We start from the raw sequence: 21,852 nt of genomic DNA, 5'->3' as shown, positions 1-21,852 counted from the left end.
ACCCTGCAACATTTGGCACATAGAACAGCTGATAACCTAACCAGAACTACGTTATGTTTACATTGTACAAATAGGCTAGAGCCTACCACCAACTAAATCATGAAACAAGGTGAAACTTACACAGCTTTTCTCTCTGAATTGATCTTTGAATGGTCTTTTATGCAGGTGGTGACATGTCCAAACGCCTCGTTCACAGACCTGGCTGAGATAGTGTCCCGCATAGAGCCAGTGAAGCAGGCCAATGCAGGAACTGTGCATTCCTGCCATAATGCAATACTGAACCAAGGATCAACTGCTGCATGTATATACACACACAAACAAAACACAACACTTACAGCATTACTGTGTCATTTCTTTGAGTACAAACATAATCTGTTCAACCACAGAAGACTTTGTGGTCAGGATTCAAATTTCTTTTTTCTAATGCAAGCCTTTCAAAACAATTTTCATATAACATTTTTGGAAGTCTCCTTTTGTTGTGTTTATGTCCATGACCATGTTGAAGAGATAAATAGTATTGAATTTCACTTCAATGAAATGAAGCCTATTTCATTTGCTTCACTTAACTTGGATAACTGAAGGATTGCGGTCTCCCCCACCCCTTCACAGCTGACCTGTACAAACATTAAAGTAAGTAAGTTTAGAATAGCCTGATGTGGGGTGGGTTTGTAAAGATAAGACTGAAAAAGGAGCAGGAAGTCAGGCTGCAGTCAGTGCAGTAGAATTGGAGATCCGTGCTAGTTTACATTTAGTCTTCTGGATGTGATGCATCCTGCCAGGGTGTGAGCCAAACACACACGATTCAAGATACTTGAGCTAAACCAATAAAAGGAATATATGAATGTATGAAAATGTACAAAACAAAAAGGGTCTAGTACCAAACTACCCTTCACTCCTGCCAAGAAACAAATATTATATTAGAATGTCCAAAAGAAAGGCAACAGATGAGTTTAAAAACCATGGAAACTACACCCCCTTCCCCCATTTTGTGAAGTTGTGGTCAAGGCTGGGTCACAGTACCACTATTAAATGCCGCACTGCCATACCTACCAATCCCTTACACATGCACCTGACTGTGTGGTCATTTGGTATATTACAATAACAATTGCCGTAGTCTGTACCATAGAGAGTATTAAACAATATGTAGCTGGTTACATTGGTGGATGCATCATGTTACTGATTATGACAATGCATGAACATGCCAGGTTCCATTCATCACAGCCACCAAGAATTCTGCATCTCCAGGGCGGGTGTTGCCTACCACTGCCAGTCACCATGCTGAAGTGATGAGGCTTGTCATATTTACTGATGACAACTCCATTTGAGTCAGTCTGGGTTTCAAACTGAAATTGAAAGGTTAATGTTGACATTTCAACAGTACATCAAACACTAAATCTAAATGATTCATTGTTATAATTATTTTTGGTTCAATATTACACAGCACTTTAGGAGGACTTCTGCATGGATTCATCTGAAGTTATCAAAAAAGCTATTTGAGTTATTAGCCAATTAAAGAACAGACAGGAGCATACAGTAATTAGTAATGTATCAGGAAAGTTTAGTAAAGCAAAGAGACTCCTCGTGGTAATAAAACTGATTATTTAATTCACATCAGTTAAAAATGTAATGAGCTTGCCCATGTATCATTCAGTTCAAATTTACTTGTATAGTACTTTTCATTACAGGTGTCATCACAAACCAGCTGTACAGACATCAGAGTCCAATTACAAGGCAACATTAGTAAAGAAATACTCCTTTCAGAACTTGAAGAAACCTTGAGAGCAACCAAGACTCAAGTGCATCCCATCCTCTGGATATCACAATACAAAAAAGCAATGGGAGTTAGAAGCCAATTTAAGAAAACATGGGCGCATACAGTAATTAGTAACGTATTAGGAAAGATAGATAGATAGCTTAGTCATTAAACAGAAAGCTTAAGATTAATCAGAAGAGACCAATGTGTGAGCATCTAGTAATGTGAGGTCACCTAAAAAGAGTGGCAATCAGAATTAAGTCCATCACGGACAGTGAAACTGTTGTAGTTGGAGTGCACAGAGGACACAGTCACCAGACCAGACAGAATAAAGCTGCTGCTGATGGTCTAATTACTAAAATCTCTGATCCAGTCTTTTAGTTTCTTCAGCAGGGTGAGTGATCATACAGGTGAGGCCTTTGTTTTCAGGCACAGCAGCAGTGTCTCTCACATGCAGGTGACTGCACTTTGTGGTCAGGATACAGATTTCTTTTTCTTTTTTAATGCAAGCCTTTCAAAACAATTTTCATATAATATTTTTGGAAGTCTCCTTTTGTTGTGTTTATGTCCATGACTTTGTTGAACAGATAAATAGTACTGGATTTCAACAAAGGATCGTTATTTGTAGTTGACTGTAAAAGTATTGTAGTTTCATTATTAACAGACATTGTGGAAAATATAGCCTGGTCATCTTAGCGACGTTATCTACCGGGTCGCGTGGTGGGGCTGATATTTAACCATCTTACTTAATCTGGGCATATTTAACTGTTTCCTGTACTGTCAATATGTTCGTTTAGCCACGTGGTCCTAAATTTATCATGGAACTAACAACGGCTTCCATCACAGAAATAGAATGTGTTGTTGAAACTAAACTGATTACAGTATACACATGCTGAAGGCATGCTGCTTGTGCTTGCTGTGTAGAAAATGGAGAAACGTCTGGTGTTCCAGAAAGCTGCGATAAATCTGGTGCTCTCTAAAATGGCCAAGGCTAAGAAGCTGGTGGAGCAGAACCAACAGAATTTAGAGGTAGTGGAGCTCCAGCACACCCAGATCAAGTTCAATGGCTACAGCAGAGGATTGGAGAGGTGAGCCCTGAATAGAGCTACGCACAAATCCATACACAAAGCTATAGACAGAACTATATGACATGCAGTCTACATGGAGCATATACAAAAAAAGCTATACAGAAAGTTACCCACACACAGCACCAAAATGTCATTCTGACATTTACTGGAAAACATGAGTCAGGTGTGTGATGGGCTGCCTGACCTGATCTGATCTGATCATAACAGATAAAGCTGATAAAATGAACACTCCCTCTAATGTTAGCAATGATCTCAGCATTTTGTTGCCTGCTGGAGAGTGAAGCAAGGTCAGTCAAGGGATAACATAGTACAGTCATATATATACCATATGACATAATATACTGTGTGAAGGAGCTTAGTCTTGCAGCAACTCATCCGATATAGCGAAGCCCAGCAGAGTGTAGATAAGAGCACGGGGAGCAATACTGCACGCTGCTTTTTTGCTTCCTTATGTGAACGGAGAGCTATTACCCACTGCCTCCATTTGCAGACACATATCAATCTGCCATCACTCATGCAGACAGTGATTGAGTTGCACTGAGCCATCCTGGTGATCTCCAGCCTGTTTCTGGGATTGACATCATCCGTTCCCATAATCAGTTCCCTCTCCAACTCATTCAGCACACAAGTGGATGCAGGCACCAGGCAGCCCCTCCATGGGCGGACATTAGCAGTGGTTGTAGTGGTTTACTGTTCAGAGAGAGGCCGAGAGCCCACGCTGCACTGATACCTGCAGGCGGGGTGAGTGGGCGGGGCTGTAGCAGCAAGACGCAGTGTACTGGAACTCTCCTCATGGCCAAGCCCTGATCAACATCATAGTTGATCCATATTGAGATGCATGCCTGTGCTACTTTTGCCCCTTCCACCTCCAGAATTTCATACAATTAACGACTCCCCTGGCGACACATTCAATACAGCAGCACTCCATTTTAATGCCTTAATCTGATAAAACACATGGACCCCACTGCATTCTCTCTCCTTTGTCTTTTAACAAAGTTAAGGAGCTGTCTAGGATGATATAAGGAGATATGACTCCAGACAGAATTGTAAGCTAGTTTTAAGTGGTGCTATCAATTGTATCATATTTGTGCCATGTAGACTGCTGCTTTTATGTTGGATTTAAGAGGACACCTTCAGGGGTTAGCAGTGATAAGTGAGGGACATTGTTGGGTGACTGAGCACTCGATGGTTTAAAGGTACGAGCAAATAAAGGTGGGGCTTGAAGGAGCTGTGTGCCGAGAGCAGGAGCAAATCAACCGATGAGAGCACAGGCTGGCCGAGTCTAAGGAACTGCTGCAGATCATAGAGGAGGGCATCGACAACCTCAACTATAAAAGGAGCTGTTTGAGAGTAAGGGTAGGAATCCACCAAAATGTAGTAGACTAAAAAAAACTAACTTGTCTAATTTTTATTTACTGTTTACTTGGGTTTACAAAAGGGCATTCAGAGACTCTTCTCAGCCATGATACAGAAAGGGACAAAAACAGCCATTGAGTTCATAATTGTGTTTATACTGTTGACTGATAAATTGGTAATATTTCACCAGGCCTTAGGCCTACGGCTCTCACAGATCTGCATGATGGTAGGGATCATGGCGGATAGGATAATTTTAGGGTTCAGTCTAATCTCCTTCAGGGCTTTCCATTTCAATAACGCAACGGGTCCACATCCACCTTGGCACTTCTTGCCTCTTGCCCTGTCCTACCCATAGGAGTCTCTCCAGAAGGGCAGACTGACTGCCATGGAAAAGCTGATGGAGATCTGTGCCTATCTGCCCTACCTGAAGAGCATAAGGCCAAAGCCAGTGAAGATGAGCTGCCGGACTCAGGAGAAGGTCAGGTCCTCTCGGCTGATGGTATACTCTTGGCTGAGTTATATCATTGCATTCTTGAAGCCCACAATTGCTTAGGCTCACCAAACTGTTCTCTCAGCAGATGTGGTGCTTCCTAGTGCAGAGCACCATGAAGGAACCCAGAAACTACAAGATTGTCAGCAGATTTGTGCACGACAGTGCCACGATCTTCTAGCCCACTGAGCCAGACAACTGGGTTGCTTAAATTTAAGTGTTAAAACTAGCATTTACCACCATCCATCAAGAGTTGTTGTGGAAGGTGATGGTCTATACTTGTTACCCTGACTGTGTTTGTGTGCCCGTGTGTCTCACTGAGGATTTCTTACCTCTTTTTCTTCTACTTTGAATGCTTGCCGTAACCCAGACTGTCTGTTGTTGAGATTATGTGATTCACCTGTTTGCAAATTTCCTAAACCATCTCTCTTTTTCTGTCTGACTCATTCTATATTTCTCTTCTCTCTTCTTTGCCTCAGAAGAGGAGGACCCCCCTGGATGCGCCTCAGCATCCAGTTTATCAAAGACTACAAAAAGAAACTGAGAATGCAGAAGCTCAAGAAAAGCAAGAGGCAAGTCCTGCCCTGCCCAGCTGGAAATAATCAGCCTAGAAAATAAACAGCCTGAGAGCGTAGATGTTATAGCTCTCCATCTGTGGTTTCTGAACTGTGAACTTTGTGCTTTTGAAATGAGCACAAGTGTCTCCAAGCGCTGTCTTGTTTTTAATGTGTTTGAGTTGTGCTGGATTTCATTCCATCACCTTATGGTGGCATTGTGTATTCAGTGCCAGACAGCTTCATGTCTGAGCACTAGTTGTGAGCTGCAGTAATGCGATGTAGCTCTGGTGGAGAGGGTACGACAACATGAGCGATGTAGGCAGGTTCCAACAGAAGACAAATATTGCCTTTCTATAAACAAAGTGCAGGTTCTCGAGTTGGAGCCAGTCTGGATTCCCAGGAATGAGTGAACCCTGGAAAAATGGACATGCGTTTCTACTGATTTGAGAGCTGAACGATGTATCTGATGTGGGCGTTCCCCAGCCCAGATACAGACATTGACAGATGGCCTAAAAAACAACATGCATCACATCCTTGGTTTGGAGCAAATTTGATGACCGAGAATGAACTCCTTCAGTGGTTCCACATGGTGCAGAAGAATTGTCATAGACACCAATTGTCATAGATTATCAAAGCAAGACGATAAGCGCCTTGTTTATTATGTTGTGAATGTACATGGTTATTAGGATAAGTTTCATCATGAGAGAATTTAGAGGAAAAGAAAGACATGATGCATTGACCAAAGGAACGGTGCTCTGAGAGTCAGGCTCAGATACACATCTGATCTTTCCTAGAAGTCTAATTAGTAGTCCATCAAATGTAACCAGAACTCTTCAGTTCTGTTTGGAACACAGACTCACTTATGCATAGGATCACTGATTTCAGTGAAAGGTCGTGTCTCACTCACCCATCTGAACCAGAATTTACATTTGCCTTAAAATCACACTGAGAGGTCAGTCACCTGGCTACTAGAAAATCCATTATCCTTCAGCACAGTCCTGCTTTGCTCTTTAAGATAAGATCACTGTTTACATTTTCAAATCAGTCATTGCATTGTTTTCCTGCTACTTTGTGCTGCATCATCTTGATCACAGAGTCCCTGCTCCTCTGCTCCCCGGATTTCTCCCTCTGATGCCACCCCTTTTTGGGCCAACAGTAGCAGGCTCAGGTAAGTGGGTCAAGGACACTCACCGGCATCACAGCCAATTAGCCTCGTGGGTCATCAGTCACATGACACCTCCACACCTCCTGCTGCAGGATTGATACATTAAATTAATAAGGAGGCACAGAAATATAGCTGCTGTGATATTCTTTATTGGTCATGATGCCAGTGGCCATTGGCTACCTCTGGCTGATGAGATTAACATACTTGGTGTCTGCAGCTACTGGATAGCAGAAAAATCAGCAACAGTTAAATTAATAAAATATAACATGCTATTCTATGCGAGACTGGTACTGTTTAATACTATGAAACACTACTGTGTTCACATTCTCCGCAGGTTTCACTAAACACAACATTTATTATGAAGAACTCCTTTTTAGTGACTTCATGCTGCTTCATTGCCTCACCATTAGAAAAATCTTCCTGCAGCTGGTATGTTCCCATGAGCTTATAGCTGTCAATCAATGCTGTATCTGATAAGGGGAGTCTCGCCGGACAGAGTTTACTTTAACTCTTCAGATCCAAGTCAAGCAGATGCATCAGTTATCAGTGAGGGGCTCGAGGGGTCAGATGCAGGGTCCTGCCAGTGTCAGGTGAAGAAGGCTCCAATATCTTGGTGCCATGGAGGTGGCACCTTGCACTTCATCTCAGTGAGGTAATAAAATGATATTGTAAGCAGGAAACTAGGGATGGTCCAGAATAAACTGGTTTCATACAGGAAAGGCCTCTGTAGGCTTCTGCGTAAATCCTCAGGAGGCCTCTTTGACAGGCCTCTAGGGTCCTCAGTCGAGGAGGGAGCCTTGGTTCAAGGGCGGGACTTCCTGGCCAAGCACTGGAAGATACAATATGGACATCGCCAGAAGAACCTATATGGGCCGCCAGTGATATAGAATATGATCTCCTTTTAAAAAATAGAAGTAGTTCAGGATGAACCTAATGGTACCCAGAACTGGTTGGTGTAAGTATTGAATATCAATTTGCATACACTGAATAATGCTTGGTTTGGAGAACAATAGTGGAACCGGAACAAATTTTTATGAAAAAAATTTCGATGGTTATGAAGAAAATGAATAAAAGGTGTGCCCACCTGAGACTGTTAGACATTCTCTGGACAATGCCTTGTTTGTTACATTGAGCTCAGAATAAAGACAGGACCAGCAATTCTCTTCAATTAATTCCAGAGTCTGCATCTTTATTTTTATTTAGTGTGTATTGAGTAAACAGTCTTGAACTTAGGAAGATCTAGGAACGACATCAGCAAAACTGATGGGGGAACATGCAGATGTGCAGTGAAGAACTTCACTGCAGCACATCTGCACTCTTAAACTACGTTACACAAGCCAAGAACATTTAAAACATTGTGTTACCATGTGCTGCTGGAGGATCCTTGGCCTTGACTGTGTATACAGGGCTCTTATTCAACTGTTGCCACAAAAGAAACAAAAATAGCACACAAGATATGGGCAGTGATATTTTGGAGGAGGCATTGCCTCCAAAAAGAAGGTCTGTGACCCTCAACATTGAAGAGGATGACATTTACTGTTCAAAAAGGGACATTCGGTTGTGAGACGTGGACGGTATGACAAATCCCCCCTGTATATACTGTATAATTGTTCTGCACGATTTTGTTCCACAGTCTGTTCCTGCACATTACAATACTATGATTCCCTGTGAATAATTCTCTATACAGCAATTTACATTCTACCTCACAATATTCTAAATCAAGCCTGAAAAAAGTAGAAAAATTGCAGAAAATTGTATGTGATGTAAATTTTATTAAACTTAGAAAACCTTTATGTTGACTAAATATGAACAAGAGTTTATGAGAAAAATTACAATGGTTACACATCATATAAAATGTTTGAATATTCTCTATAAAGACAAATAAATATTCTGTAAAAATTCAGATTATATAAAAAATGTAAATTCTCTAGAACTCCATAGAAAGAATCTGTAAACTTTCTGCAATACAAATCTGGTCTTTATCTGAGCTCTCTAAGGACAAAATACTACATAACGCTGCCATCTGGTGGTGAAAATGAGTCCTACAACAAAAAAAAGTATTAATTTTAAAAAGAAGAAATACGTAATTGTTATGTGTTTGTTGTAGACATATTACATCATTTTCAATTAAGTTAATGTAATTTCTTTCATGCAATGCTTGAGGAGCTTTCTCATGCTTATGTAAGCATTCAAAATTACATTAAAAGTTAAAATTGCAAAAAATTTTAAAAAAAGAAGCAATTGACTGACTGGTCAGATCGGACATAAGTCGATTTTTAGTCCTGTTTTAAAGGCTGTTATTATCTCTGCAGTCAGCCCATTACTTACGCGTCCCATTAGGGTCTCTGGCCTGCCAAAGTCAACCAGGCTGCCAGGTTCACCAAACCTGACACGGTGTATCACGAGCATATCCTGGTTAAGAAGATGTGGTCAGATCTGACTCCATTTTCAAACCCTTTTTGAAAGACTGATATTACCTGTGTGGTCAGCCTATTACTTACGTGTCCTGTTTGACACAGTGGGTCATCAGGCCATGCTGGATGAGTAGGTGTAGGCACCTCTGAGATTGGACTGTTTTTGTCAGATTTGCGGCCACTTATTACCAATGAGTTCCAGGTATTAACATAACCTGTAACCCTAGACATGCCAAGTCTCCACAGGGTCTGTTTCAAATAAAGCCATTGAAAGTGAATACAGTGAATGAAATCTTTTGTATTTCTGTTCTCCAGGTTGATAATACTAGTAATGCTACTAATCCTGTTCCCTTAATTACTACCAGTGTGCGTATAAAGAGCACAATCTGGAACATTGAGATGACAGGGGCCCCCTGCATGCTTGTATTAAATAGCTACATGCAAAATCATCTTGACTGAAGAGATTTTGGACTTGGCTGTGCTATTCTAAAATGTGTAAAATGGCTAAATTCATTTACATACAAAGATGATAGCCGCTGGACATGGTGACGATGTTATAAAACACAACATTGCTGTGATTGGATGACTACAATAGTGAGATGGATACACAGACTACGAGGTGGTGTAACATCACAAGCTACTGGACAACTATTAGCACTGAGACTACATACTGAATACATGCTGCAATGTAGCTCATACTGAAATCAAAGAGGCTTTGTTAATGTCTTTGTTAATGTCTTCACCATTTCCTGAACTCATCAGTTCAAACAGTCAGCTTGTCCTTCACAAAGTGGGTTGAAGGAAACATTGCATGTACCTTGAAAGCAAAACAAAATAAATGTTAATCATTTATAACCTTTCCTGCCCCATTTTGGCCAAAAGTATTATTAGATTAAGGAGTTATCAAAACATACAGATGCAGAAATACATTACATACCAACAACCATCTATTATACACAAAATACATAAAAGAGTGTCTGTCTCTGAAACCAGTCTCTGCACATATCAAGGCAGTGCTTGGAGGTTTAACTAGACAATTCTCACCACAGTCCAGCATTGTTTTAGTAACCACAGTTGTTTGTCAGATAGATGAAGGACCGCAGGTATAATAGCCAAATGGGTGAACAAGGTCTTTGAAGTTGGCTTGAGTCACACAGGTGAAGGGTTTGGGGTCGAGTCATTGCCTTGGGTCACTGTAGTTCTTAGATGCTTCCAGTCAGACCACACAACAAAGGATTGAACAAAAAAACTGTAGACATAAACATATATAACAAGCAGCACCAAAGTCACACATTCTTCTATTAACCTTGATCTGGTATCACATCAGTTTGAAGAGAATATTGTAATATTATGAACTTGTAATATTATAAACCTTAGCCATTTCAAACAGTAAAAAAATATAATAAATCATGCAACCCTGAACAAACATTAACCAAATTTAAACCTACACCAAGCAGTAGAACAAAATGTTCTTTAACGAGATTTTCACCAAAGAAGAAGTCATTCCTATTTTGTACTGTGCTTCTTTTGAATATGTAAAACAGAGACATCCTGAGCTAATTTAACAGTGTTAATATATATTAATTATATATTATATATGAAATCCCCGTAAAGTGGTATCAGCGCCACCTATTGGTCAGAAACTCTCCAGCCCCCTATATAATGCAGCGTGAACTGGTGGAGCTGCACGGCAGAGGGAGACATAGCTGCTGTGGGTAGGTTCGTCTACCAGTCATGTTCCAAAGTTTGTCCTATTACTTATTATGCTCCGTCTCACCGTTTTTGGCAGATTTCACCACGTTATTACGGAACGTGGATACGTTAACTCATACTGAGATGTGAAGCTTAGTGAATCACACGTGGAGAATTTCTAACAAATAGCCTGTTTTGTATAGACTGGCTATCTGCCCTCTCGGTGAGATTAAATGCGGTTGCTAAACTTGTTGCAGGTGGGTCAGTTTCATTTGTTTTCATTGTGTTTAATTTTTTAACTCAGCTGTTTGCCATGAGGCATAAGTTAATCTGAGCATTTTTGTTTTAGCTTCGAGCTAGCGCTGACTTATCCTAGCTATGTTTTATAGTTAGCTTGAAGTAATTGAGGTTCTTCGCTAGAGGGTGCTGTTCATTTTTATTTATTTAAATTTTTTTTTGTATTATCGATCAGGAAAATATCAATTATGTGGACGTTTTATGTGTATGATATGGAATTTGAGTATATGAGTGAATGTTACTATGTAAATGTATGATTATATGTAGATACGATTATGAGATCATAATTTATAATCAAACAACTACACTATACGATCACAGCTTTCTTTTATTTATATATTTTATTATATTGTTATAATGGAAGTTGTAACATTTACTGGGAGATGCAAGGCAAAGCTAGACATACCTGCTGTGAGCTGGCTAGCTGAGCCCTCGGTGAAATTAAATGTGGTTGCTGAACTTGTTGCAGTGTGGAAAATAAAAGGAAACCCTTTCATCCACAATCTGGTGTGCATTATTGAGTGGGATGGAACACAGAGGTCACACGGGCTATTTTACAATCCCATTTAACCTAAAGAGATGTTGTATAATACAACTCTGGTTTCTGGCTAAATACCTACAATTAGATTGTTATTTATTTCAAATCACTTTTGGTATGCATGTAGCTATAAACATGACACTTCAGGTAAGATAAGAACAAGATAGTTGACCAGCATTACCAATGACCAGAGTGGTCACCCAGTATAATAAGATTGACATTTGACCAGTATGTCCATGTTGCTCGATCATACTGGTTGGATAGCTTGGCCAAGTTGTTTATGCTGCTGGACAGTCTGTCTAGTTGGTATTTGTAGTGCATCAGCTAAGCCATCAAAGTTGAACCAATACGGATCCTTTGCTGGTCTACCAGTTTAATCAGTTGGTTTAACAGCATAAGGTATAAGGTATAACCTGATAAACAAAACATTAGAATTCATGAAATAGAATGTGCCCACAAGTTGCACATCCTAAAAACATCTCCTGTTCTAAACTAAATATTACAATGTCAATGTTCATTGCAGAATGTTTGGTCAGTGTACTCTCATAATAAATGTTACATTATAAATGTTGCATTATATTTCCATTTTCTTCTGTTTTCGGATCACAGTGTTTTGTCCTTTCTGTTGTTTCTGATTGGAACAAACACCAAAGTTTTGCAGCTCTTGTGGGTGTAATGTACAGTTTTTAGAAGAAGCCAAATCTGCACTGTCTGTATCTACGGTTGAGGACTGTGGACCATCTCATGGCACAGGTGATAGTTTAATAAGTTAATACATGTCCCATTGCACTGTTTTGTGTAGCATAACTGAGTGATCTAGTAACCAACCTTTCACAGGTCATTTTCTGTGCAGGCTATTTCAGTGTATAAAACCATTGACGTAATTAAACAAAACAAAACAAAAAGATCTGTATACTACTTACTCAAAGGCTAAAGCTAACAGTATGTGTGTGAAAAACAGTTGATGTTGAGGTAATAAAAGAGTGTTTACAGGGGAAAGAGGCTTACCATTGCATTATGCAGATTAGTAACATAAACAGAAGTGAGTATAAAGATTCTGTGTCCTTTCAGAATGATTTGTGTACAGGGCTTCAGCAAAGGACCCTGGGTAAGCTTTGATGGACCTCAGGGGAAGATATATGACCTCTCCACCAGGCTCAGGACCAGGTCAAGAGACGTCTTCTCTTGGAATGTAGTGGTAACGGGTTCCAGCTGGTGTGGGTGTTGAATATCAGTTTGCATATGTTGACTAATGTATGGTTTGGATGTAGTGCTGGCGAATGTAAACGCTAGTATGTAAAAAAGGTGGGTTGACTACATGATGACTTGTGAGAAATGTATTCTGTTGTGTTGTGGCACACATCCCTTGTGTTGTGTCTGGGTTTGCATGCGTTTCTTGGAAATGTAATTGAAGTCCAACGGAAACGCATGCTTTATCCTATTTTATATAAAGCAGAATTGATTTGCAGATCGATGCCTTCTGATGCCCCAGCTCATGTTCTCCATTGGTCGATGCAGGAACATGGTTGAATATTTTCATGAATGGTTTGCATATATGTGAATACTTGATTCATGTCTGCCATAAACTACATGACACAATTGTAAAGCTATGTTTACCAAACTGTGTACTGTTTTAGCCAAATGATGTGTATGTGTAGAACTATCTAACAAATGTTTAATAGACATAAAGAACAATAGAAAAACCTAGTGGAACGTGCACCTAGGTGATTGGCACAAGAGAAGTGAAAGACCTCCCATTCTTAAGTGAACAGTCTCCAACAGAAACATGACATCCATCCTGCTAGAAAGAACAAATGCAAAGATGCTTGACAAGAGTAAAAAATTATTGAAATTCTCACAAACTGCTTTTAAACTTGTTACATGTGAATCCTTTGCAGATGGCGACACTTGTCAGCCTGTCAGGTTTAAAAGTTTGCTATATTTGACCTTTTTTCTTTTCTTTTCTTTTCTTTTATTCTCTTCCCTTAGATGTAGAGTTTTGCTGATGCTACATTATGGGCTGATTGAGAAGATGTGGACCTTCACAGTCAGACATTTCATCATACTAAGCTTGGGTGCCGTGAGTGCTTTGTGTTGAGCAAAACTTGGCTGGCCACTGGAGGTGTGGACAGGGAAGGAGTGTGAGCTGAATTTGATCCCAGTGATAAGAGTCCCTGTCGGGCACGCGGGGCTGTCTGTGACTCTGGCCCTCATCTATCTTCAAATGCAGACTGAAGACCCATCTATTTGTGGAACATTAAAATGACCACTGACCCTGCTCCTATGTTAACTACCTGATAGTAGTACTTATTGTAAGGTATTGATTATTGCACTGATATTGACTGCTCCTTTTTTGACTAAGAAACGCTAGTAGTTATTGTTTATTGCACTGGTTGTTGTTTTAGGTAGTGCTTATGTACTTTGCACTTCTAGGCATCAGCATTGATCCCTGTATTTCAACAGTATTCTAGTTCAATGGTATCTTGGACTTTACCCTACTGTACTGGTTAGGATTTATTCTATGAGTAAATGACGAAGAACTTTTGTAAGTCGCTCTGGATAAGAGCGTCTGTCAAGTACCGTAAATGTAAATGTTGGGCGAGAGTCTTGCTACCTTATTCCTCCAGTGTGCATGAGGATTAGTGTTCGCTGAACCAAGCTCACGCTGATGTGTGAAAGAGTCAGAGAAGCAGAGTAAAGTCATCTTAAGAACCCGACCGAGGAAGATGAGAGCACTTCTCTACAGTGGCAGAGCAGCTTTTAAAGTGTTGCCATGCAAATGTTTCCTCTAGGGTGTTGTTGCTGCCTTCCTGTTTTGAATGCATAATGATGTGCTCACAGCATGCCTGCTCTGGAATAGTACTGATTAGACTTGTACCAAATCTGAATTGTTCTTTTGAGAGCATGCACAAATTATCCTATTTAAGTAGTCATGTAATACTTGGAGCCCTACATTTGACACTCCACTAAAATTCTCTGCTGTACATGTCAAAAACAAGCTGGTGGCACATCAAAAGGGATCAATCATTCAGCAAGCACATGAGTGGCCCTTAAATCGATTACCAAAAGACAATACAAGAAATAAGGTATTGAACAAGTTTAGGTAGCTAAATGGTAATTCCATTAAATTTATGTCTGTTCACATTGTACCTTCCACCAGACCTGAATACAACCCTGCTCACCTTAATCATGTCATACCCTTTGAGATTACTTGAGTTGCTTTGTAGTTCTTTGAAGTGTTTAGAATGAAAACTCCAGATCATTTAGCCTCCTCTCGAGGTTTCTACCTCATGCTCTAGGGAGTTTTTCCTTGCCACTGTCGCCCTTGGCTTGCTCACTGGGGGCTTGGACTTGGACATTTGTAAACAGTGACACCATCTGTTGTAAAAAGCGCTATATAAATACATTTTGAAATATATTTTTTTTTATTTTGAGAAAATGACACCAGCCTCAGTCTTCTTTCCTTTTTGTCGCTCAGTCCAGAAACAGCGTCAGTGTATTGCTCCTGAATCATGAGTGCTGCCAGGTTTGCTGAATAGTTGGCCAAGAAGACAATAGCAAAGAAGGCCCACACCAGTACCGTGATCTTACTCGTGGTGCCTTTGTGGTTCTCAGTGGAAACTGAATTATTGAAAACATTTCCCCACAGCAGCCGCACTGACTTCCCAGTGGTGAAGGTCGTCCCGCCTGGATCTTAAATGAAGTTTATTTTACAGGTGTGTTTCCATATGTATCAGTCTATAGGATATCAGTAAAATATAAACAATCCCATTTTAATTTTTTTATTACGTTCCATAAGCATTTAGTTATTTATTCTTAGCACTTAGCTACATCTTAATTTGGTATAGGCCCGATTACTGCTGTTTTTCTACTGGTTTTGTGGTTCTCAGACAAAAGGCTCCATTGCTTAAATTCCAAAATGACAAGTTTTTCTGTCTCACACCCAAAACATTAATCAGAGGAAAATAGAGAAAATCCACTTGAGCACTACTACATGAGCACTACCACTTGAGCACAACCACACGAGCACAACCACACGAGCACTACCACACGAGCACTACCACAGGAGCTCTACCACACAAGCTCTACCACACAAGCTAACCACACGAGCTAACTACATGAGCACTACCACACGAGCTTACCACACGAGCTAACCACACGAGCACTACCACATGAGCACTACCACACGAGCACTACCACACGAGCTAACCAAATGAGCACTATCACACGAGCACTACCACATGAGCTAACCACATGAGCACTACCACACGAGAACTACCACATGAGCACTACTACAAGAGCACTACCACATGAGCACTACCACATGAGCTAACCAAATGAGCACTAACATATGAGCACTAACACACGAGCACTATCACTTGAGCACTACCACACGAGCACTACCACACGAGCACTACCACACGAGCTAACCAAATGAGCACTACCACATGAGCACTACCACACGAGCTAACCACATGAGCACTACCACACGAGCTAACCACATGAGAACTACCACATGAGCACTACTACAAGAGCACTACCACATGAGCACTACCACACGAGCTAACCAAATGAGCACTACCACATGAGCACTACCACACGAGCTAACCACATAAGCACTACCACACGAGCTAACCACACGAGCACTACCACATGAGCACTACCACACGAGCACTACCACACGAGCTAACCACATGAGCACTACCACATGAGCACTACCACATGAGCACTACCACACGAGCACTACCACAAAAGCAGTACCACACGAGCTAACCACATGAGCACTACCACACGAGCTAACCACATGAGCACTATCACATGAGCACTACCACTTGAGCACTACCACTTGAGCACTACCACACAAGCTAACAACACGAGCACTACCACACGAGCACAACCACACAAGCTAACCACATGAGCACTACCACATGAGCACTACCACACGAGCTAATCACACAAACACTACCTTTTCAGCCAGACCACAGACACTTGTTTTGTCACGCCAGTCATTAGAGAGTGATGCAGCTATTTTAGGGTTAAAATTAGACCGAGCAAGAGCTCACCTTTGACACTCTCCAGGCTGCGGTTGTACCCTGTGGGACTGAAGTACTCAAACACACATCACGAAGATCATCACCCGCACGGCAGGGCTGAGGGCTCTGTCACAGAACAAGAGAAGAACCTCATGAACTGATGCAGTTTAGACTCGGGGCAGATTCCGCACTATATGGGTCGAGCATTGGGCTATCAATCAGAGGGTTGTTGGTTTGAATCCTAGCTCTGCCATGCAGCCACTGTTGGGCCTTTAAGCAAAGCCCTTAACCCTCTTAGCTCCAGGAAGATACATTGGGAAGCCATTGAGTGCTGCACAATGGCTGACCCTGCACTCTGACCCCAGTTTCCAAAAAAGCTGGACTATGTGAAGACTGCATTTCATTACCTTGTAGTTCTTCTGAGTGAAGACAGTAAATTGAATCCGAATCTTATCTTAGTGATATGATATGAGTTTAGCCACCAGTTTGATGACTGCAATTCCAGGCACACTGATAATGATTTGTACTGAGACTAAAGCAATGTAACTGGTTGCAAGCTTAATTGAACTAGAATACCAGAACATTTCATCAAGATTAAGTAAAACAATGTTGTTACTTCTAGGCAATGATATGCAAATCAGAAGCAAGCACTAATGCCTATGGTATATCTGTGGAATACAAGCCTCATACCTCGAAAGGCTGAGGGAGAGCCTATTCCATTGTTCCTGGACACCATCGCACTGATCCCTGTCTCCACGAAGGGCACAGAGAAGTCCGTGATTTGAGAGCGCTCCTCATTTATAATCAGAGTACCAATGGCCATATCTGATCTCTTACAGACCACCGTAAACAAAAAAACATTATGCAGTGGTCGCTCAGTGGTTAAGGTACTTGACTAATAATCATAAAGTTGCTGGTTCAAGCCCCACCACTGGTGAGTTGCTGCTGTTGGGCCCCTGAGCAAGACCTTTAACCCTCAATTGCTTGAGTTGTATTCAGACATAATTGTAAGTCACTTTGGATAAAAGCATCAGCTAAATGCTGCAAATTTAAATGATGAATTAACAATCTGCATATTAGAATCTATTTGCATTAGAATCTGACCATAAACATCTTTTCATCCGAGTAGTGATCTTTTCATCATAGGAGAACTTGATATTGCATGAGAGTTTCTTCAGGGTGTCGATGCAGAAACCTTCACAGCAAGCTTTGGTGTAGGGCTGTAGTAAGAAAGGGCAGTCGCTGCCTACTGTTTGAAATATAAGGCTCATATTGTTTGTGCAAAGGATATTCATTTCATCAGTGGGGTGCTTCCAGTAAAGCAAACAGCATTGCATATATGTTTAGATACTTCTTTAAGGGTCAGTTCTTTTATAATTTAGTCTTGAATGAAGCTAAAAATTGCATCAGTATGTAATGCCCTTCAGGACCTCATTTTATTCCATATGTCCTTGCTACCAATGTACTTATGTAATTACGTACACAGACTGGTGGCAAGTGCATGATGGAGGAGGAGTTAACCAGTGGCCTTAATGTTTTGCTCACCTATTTTGTATTCAAGATGAGTCATGAAATCTATCAACTATTCAGTAATGAACATATTGTCCTCATATACAAATTGTATTCAACAACTTTGACTATGTTTTTGGATTTCACAAGCTTTCTTTCACAGGCGTTCTTAATTTGGACTCAAGCAGGATGTGAACAGAAAATAAAGAATGGCCATGCAGAATGGCACTTAACTTTGTAATTAAACTTTCATAGTAGGACTCACTACTCAAGAATGACATTCTAATTACCTTTGTTTGCCTTCTCAAGGTTTCTCCTGGCCTACTACATTTCTGGAGCTGGGCTTGAAGAGTAAGTATGTGAAGAGAAAATGACAAATGTCCATTCAGCATAGCACACAACATACTTTATTTAAAAATGCTGAAACTGCATAGTTTATATTATTCACCAATGGCCTGATGTTCCTGAAATATCGTACTTTATTCAGTGGTGCTGATGAAAATGTTTTGGACTTTATGAGCTTTCTGGTTGCTGTATTAGAGGTAGACTCCAACCATATATGAAAAGAGAATGAGACATTTTCAATGTGTGAAAATTCACAGCATTAAACACCATTATTCACAAACCATTATTCATACACATATTTCTATACATATTAGATTGCACGGAATGACTTTGAGTACCTTTCTTTGGTCTTCACAGCCTCCGCTTTCTTGCACACTGCGCTGAGGTCCAAGAGGTGGACTCATACAGTATATGAAGAGAAAAGGAATGGCCATTCAGAATAGCACTCACCATGCTTTCAATGTTTGGGGAATCTGTTGTATCAACTAATGTTTAGTAAAGAACATTCATTATGTACATACCATGTGTTTCAGTGTCTCTCTTTCAATACCTTTCTTCATCTTAAAAAGCTGCCTGCGTCCTCTGCCGACGTACCTGAGATGGGCTCAAACAATATGTGAAAGAAAATTACAAATAACAGTTTAGCTACACACTCACTTTAAGTAAAAATGTGAAAACTCATGGCAACAGTTACTATGCAGTTTGGAAGCTATTGCCACTATGTATCAGACTTTATTCAATAACTTTGATGACCCTTTTTGTCTTAACAAGCTTTCTGCTGACTCAAGTGGTATGTGAAGAGAAGGGGATGATTGGCCATTAAGAATAGAACTCTAGCTCTGTACTGGGAATTTTCACAGTATGAATCACTATTCATGAATATTGACATTTTCCTCACATATGAGTTTATATTTAATAACTTTACCTTTTCTGGCTTTACAAGCTTCGTGTACCAAGGTAACTGAGGCAGACAAAATGTGAAGCATCAGAGTTGGGCTCAGACAGTATGTGAAGAGAAAATGACCAATGACCATAATAACATAATGCAATTTAATTCATTACACTTGTAGAGTGCAATCACTAAATGGTAATTAACATTTTTCCTTAAAAAATGCAATCAATGACTAACATGCCTTTTGTCACCTTCACAAGTTTCCTGCATAACAGATTTGGCAGAATGTTTGGAAGAATAAATCACAAATGACCATTTAGAAAAGCAACATACTGTCATTAACTTTATCAGTAGTGAGTTCTATTAAATATTGCAATGCCCTTTGTAGTGAGGCTGCCATAGCAACAACTGGCAATGCAAATAGATGTGTCATTAATGCGGTGACTATAACAGGTTCCTCAACCTGGATTGATTAACCATGTATGGCTCACCACCAGAGACTGTGGTACATATAACAGTCCAAAGTAACTATTTATAATGCCTCACTTGCCTCCACTTGCCACTGACACATCTGACTGGTGTTATGAAGGTGCAGGTCGTTCAGTTCTGAGCTCATGCTGGACTGCTAGAGCAGAAAAGCACTGTAGCGTGTGGAGAACAGGCCACAAGAACCATGGCGATAACTATGTGCAGAGGAGAAATGGCAGGTGCCGTGTGTGAGCTTACTGTACTGTGTGTGAGAGCATTTCCTACCATGTGATCTTATTTGGCCTGGATTTTAGCTCAAGTTTTTGACTGAGAGCGGCAGGTTTATTGTTACAATTTAAGAACCATAAAATTAAACACAGTCAGAGGAAAATCTGCTTCTGAGTTTCAAGCACAAAGGGCTTCAGTGACATTTAACATGGTCACCATCACGCATGCGCATGAATCACTTCAACAGTACATTTCATGATAAACTTTCCACACCAAACCTAATAAAACCCTGCCATAAAATTCTACATGACAAAAGTTCATAGAATCATGAAAACAAAAAATCTTAATTAAATTAAAAATATTTTTTCACCCCACTCTCCTTTCATTCAGGACACAACCTACTCCGCCGCACCTCTGCTATTGTCCCGTGTCCCATGTAGCCCCAACTAGAACACGAGCCACACTGCATCCACTCACACTTTAGCCTGTGGCTTTTTGACACCGTTCATCGCTCTTATACACTTGCTCATGAGCGACGGGGACTCCCCCTCCTTAATTGCACGGGTTCTGCGCGTGCGCCTTCTCGTCACTCGTTCACTTAGTCCTATTGACTTTCCACTACATCACACCATGCCGCCATAGCTAGATCTGCTGGAGTCCGTCTTTGAACGTACAAGAACTCTCCAGCATAATGCTTCCGTGTTGTGTTAGTACCAACGCTCCGGCTGGATGGGCGCATGACGACGTGGACTCCGGATGGAGGACGTGACACGACGTGACGCAATGTCATACCGAGGACAGTGAAGAAGTCAATGATCCAACTCAGGTCCGGCCATGCGTGCACCTTATCCTCAGCTGCTAGGAACTACCCAGAAGGCACGTGAAACCAGCAAATAATGGTGGACCTATGACCAGTGAGGCACACATCATTATCAGGGTTTCTGTTCTCAGAACTGCAACGTGTCCACTCACCCCGACGCCAAATATGAGGCGGTAGAAGACGTGGAAGGCGACGTCCACTAGGAACACAGGGCTGTAGCTCTGTATGTAGTGCTCGACAAACCTGGTAGAAGGTGACAGAGGGTCAAATCACTGCAGCGTAACATAGATCTTCTTTAGAATGGTCTCGTACAGCATGCTCAACCCAGGGTTCCTGACTAAGTTTTAGCTTCAGAACACCCAGGTTTAGTTACTCAAGCTGTGTTATTTAATCCCTGTGCATGTGCCCATTAAACTGTTATGCTTGCAGCAGTCAGTTGGTCAGTCAGATGAAAAATGGAGGGGTTTTAAGCAGGGCTTACATTTCATCCATGGATCAAGAAATCACACCGAATTTTAATCTCTCTGTTGAATGATGGGTTGTGTATGAAAGGTCAAACTCTCTCACATTTGACCTAATAGCTACATATGTTATGCAGGAGCTACATGCATGTCCAATTTTGCTAAATATAATGTACAGATGAGTCCAATCTACAGAAACCAAAAGTCTGTGTATATGAACACCTGAATGTTGAGGTTGTGAGCAGATCGCCTTAGTGAGGAAGAGAAAAAGTGAAAAAATGATTGTCTGGTCATGAGGATGTATGTCACCACCGAGCAAACATTGGCACCGAGTGTGAGCAGCATCTGACAGGAAAGGGGAAACATGAGCTGAAAAGAAACCATTCATACTAGAGGACGAACTCAGAGCAGCTTCCTGCTGACAGGACTGCAGCTAGCAGGTCGGCATCCTGTATGGACCCGTAAGCGTCAAACTAAGCTGCACCTCACAATTTTAATCAGTAATTCAGTACTAATGCAGTAGTTCAGTAATAATACAGTCAGGTATATGAAGAAGTATTGAGTTTTGAATTTTAAAAGGTTGACATAGGGGCAAAACTTTCCCATGGGGACATGCCCACCCAACCCATTAAATACACCCCTCACACCATCCAGCCTAACATTATATGAGTAGTGTGAGCAGGAATTATTGGGGGGCACACATCCCCACCCGCCGAATCATATCAATGGGTTGTTGTAAATGAGGC

At 40.9% G+C, this 21,852-nt stretch overlaps 2 long non-coding RNA genes across 3 annotated transcripts; one reads left to right on the top strand and one right to left on the bottom strand.

The window, feature by feature from the left end:
- Window positions 1–10,525: 10,525 nt before the first annotated feature.
- LOC113590901 (uncharacterized) lies at window positions 10,526–18,715 on the top strand. Its single transcript, XR_003412142.3, has 5 exons — window positions 10,526–10,772; window positions 11,960–12,103; window positions 12,422–15,066; window positions 18,202–18,243; window positions 18,595–18,715. It is a non-coding gene; the product is annotated as an uncharacterized LOC113590901 (long non-coding RNA).
- Window positions 15,767–18,660, bottom strand: LOC113590892 (uncharacterized). 2 transcript variants are annotated; one of them, XR_014123984.1, is made up of 4 exons: window positions 18,576–18,660; window positions 18,341–18,423; window positions 18,183–18,235; window positions 15,767–17,603 (listed from the first exon to the last, which is right to left on the bottom strand). It is a non-coding gene; the product is annotated as an uncharacterized LOC113590892 (long non-coding RNA). The 2 variants fall into 2 exon arrangements; XR_014123983.1 differs by having other exon boundaries at window positions 15,767–18,235.
- Window positions 18,716–21,852: the final 3,137 nt, after the last annotated feature.

This window comes from Electrophorus electricus, chromosome 5 (genome assembly GCF_041902795.1).
Source record: "Electrophorus electricus isolate QZ-2024a chromosome 5, ASM4190279v1, whole genome shotgun sequence".
NCBI lineage: Eukaryota > Metazoa > Chordata > Actinopteri > Gymnotiformes > Gymnotidae > Electrophorus > Electrophorus electricus.
The sequence above is the reverse complement of the archived record's forward strand: the minus strand, read 5'-3'. Positions and strand labels throughout refer to the sequence as shown.